Source organism: Etheostoma cragini, chromosome 12 (assembly GCF_013103735.1).
Source record: "Etheostoma cragini isolate CJK2018 chromosome 12, CSU_Ecrag_1.0, whole genome shotgun sequence".
NCBI lineage: Eukaryota > Metazoa > Chordata > Actinopteri > Perciformes > Percidae > Etheostoma > Etheostoma cragini.
Genome location: NC_048418.1, coordinates 17,091,992 through 17,095,120, shown reverse-complemented (window position 1 = coordinate 17,095,120; position 3,129 = coordinate 17,091,992).

The window sequence follows — 3,129 nt, the reverse complement described above, 5'->3', positions numbered from 1 at the left end:
GTATGGCCACAAAAGACCGATGCTGTGCTAATTGTGTTTAGAGTTTTGAAAATGTGACAACTGGTTCGACAAACGCTTATTAGCGACTGAAAAAAACTGTAAATGCAACATGTGCTCCCAGGATGACATCACACAGGGGGCAAATTAGTTCTCATTAACCTACAACTTTAAAACTAAATCAATTTGGACAGTATGGTTCACTACTTTAGGTTGTGTGTGATGTGAGATTGCATACACAGCTAGGTATTAACAGTGTTTACTGTGAGAGTTGTTTGTGTGTGTGTGTGTGTGTGTGTGTGTGGTTTGGTTTAGAGGTGGACGTGCATGACAGTAACTTCAAAAGGCCGAGGTATCAGATTCAGACATGGGCTGCTTTGCTTGGGCTGACAAACGAGGAGCTGTTGTGTGAGAAGCAAAGGAATTTACAGCATCTACCTTTCATCTACACAGGTGGGCCAGTATGTGTGTGTGTGTGTGTCTGCATGTGTGTACATTTGTGTATGAGGAGGCAAGGGGGTGTATATAAGTGTATGCGTGTGAGTATGTAGTTGTTTTGTGTTTGAGACTTCAGTTTTTAAGAATGTGTAGTGCACATAAGCACAGTAGTGATGTGTGTGCCAATGTGAGTGTGTGTGTGTGTGTGTGTGTGCATTCTCAATGGCAGAGATTTAGACAGACGAGTCACAACAATGATCCAAGAAGCCAGTGATCCCAGACACTTTCCAGGTGGTTTAACGCTCCAGTTCAGTGGTTCTCACTGTCACTTGATTGTTCATCAAGTGGGGACATTTTAAACTCTGCAGTAAGATAACAAATATTGCCAAATGTTTGCATCCAACAATGCAAAAAGAAATCCTATCAAACATGCGGGAATGTGAGTGTGTAAATTAACATATTTTTAGGGAATATTTCCCAAACGTTGTGGGTCTTTCAGTGGGTGTCAGGTGATTGACAGGAAGCAGTGTTGCACAGTATAGAAACACGTACCTCAGGCATGATGGAACAACAATAAAACCCAAACTAAAAGCAAATGTGGTCTACCCTGGAATAAAAAATTAATTTGAGTAGGATCTATTTACTTCATAAAAAGGATAGGGCTTAGGCAATACCAATAAAACTCTTTAAGTTATACAAAAGAGTCAGCAAATGAATATGATTATAAATATGAGATGTGTCCAGATGGTGGAGTTAGAGAAGGTTGACATTTTATACCTAAGAGTGGCGCTAGAGGAAAGTCAACAGACTGAAATGGTTAATTATTTGGTGACTGTGGATGCCAGCGGCAAATTTTTTGAGAAATCCAACTTTACATTTGGAGACAACTTGGTACAGGTCAAAGTTAGCCCGGATGCCAGCCAAACTTGACCCAGCCCAGGACATTTGAGATCAGGAAGGTTCATCTGGATCCGTTGTGGAGCAACTGTGCTCGAACCAGAGCTGTTCGGACCAATCAAATAGTCATGGTGGGCTTTATTCAATGATGGACAGATGATCAACTAAAGTAGTCAACCATGTCACCAAAGAGCACTTTTGACAAATTGACCCATTTTCAGAATAAATTTTTTGAAAACATTTTGATAGTAGCACTTGACGGCTCAAAAATGTCAAAGAAGTTACCAGGATCATCCTTTGGGCACCATGCTAAACCTCCATATCAGCTGTCAAAAACAGAACGTTCTGTAGGAAAGATGCTGACGAATGGACTAACTGACAACGTCATCTTGTGTGTCTGGGTGCTAGTTGGGGGATATAAGACATACTGTATGATCAAGTCTGTTAATTAAGCAATGCTTTTTGAGTATTTGTGGGTCAAATGTTTAAGTTCAGGCAGAGACTTTCTAAAACGGCTTGCATGAGAGCTGAATTTTGGATTATCTTGGACATCATTAGCATCTCATAGTTTAAATTTTGACCGATGTACACAACATGAACCAGTCATTGCACACTGAATGTAATAGGTTACACATGACTGAGTTACAGTTTCATATTTTTAAATGGATTTGATGTATCAGGGGATTCCTAATCAATGCTGATTTCAGAAATTCAGTTGTTTTTGGTAAACTTTGTGAACTGGGTCTAAAACTCATTCTCCACTATGTGTTTAACTTTATAATAGCATGTATCAATGACATAATGTCCTATCAAGGATGTCCTTTCAATCTTTGCCGCAGTAATACTTTTATAATGACGGCCTACTGATTGTAACATGTGCATATGTGATTTATCCTGTATAACGTCTCTTGACTGGAAATAATTATGTTTTTCTATGATTAATGAGGCTGAGAGATCATGGTAAGAGTTTTGAGAATCTAGCCAATTTCATTGTTTCAATGAGATTTAGGCCTAAAAAAAATTGTATTTGATTCAGGGATACATACTGGTGGGTTTAAAGTATTTACATAACATAGTGAAAATCCAAACTTTTGTTTGACACCTTAATGCATGATAGAGTAGACCTATTTAACCACTATGTTAAGCAGTAAACACTGTCAGTTTGTAATTTAGTTTTTTCCAGTTTTACAGTCCTGATCCTCAATTTTTGCAGGGTAACAGACACAAACCCACAATCAAAAAGCAAGAAAACTGGCCACAGACCACAGAAACACTTTTTCCATTCAATTTATTTTGTTAGTTAAATTTCTATAGCAAGTGAGGGAACATAACGGTCACACAAGGGTTTTCTTGAGCATAGTTTTCAGAAGTCACAGTGTTTTAGACATGGACAAAAAAAGACAATGAAGAAGGAAGGGTCAAGAGGAAATGTAAAAACATGGTGTAATGACACAATCCTGCACACCTTCTCCTTCACGGTCCTTCATCTGCCCCCTTTTCTCCACCAAAAAAAAAAAAAAAGGTCTCTGCTCTAAAGTGTTGTCAACCTCTCCCTCCCATACCCCCCCCCCCCCACCCCCGCCCCCCTTCCCCAAATACAAACAAACTCGGCAACAAATAGATATATTTATATATAATATATATATATTCACTCTTTAAAAATAGAACTTCAGTCTAGATACTAACATCTGTACAAACTACAAAAATAAAATTTTAATATAAATAATTTATATGGCATGACATTAACGTTTTTATTTTTTTTGAAATAAACTACAAATCAATGCAGGAGCTCCCCCC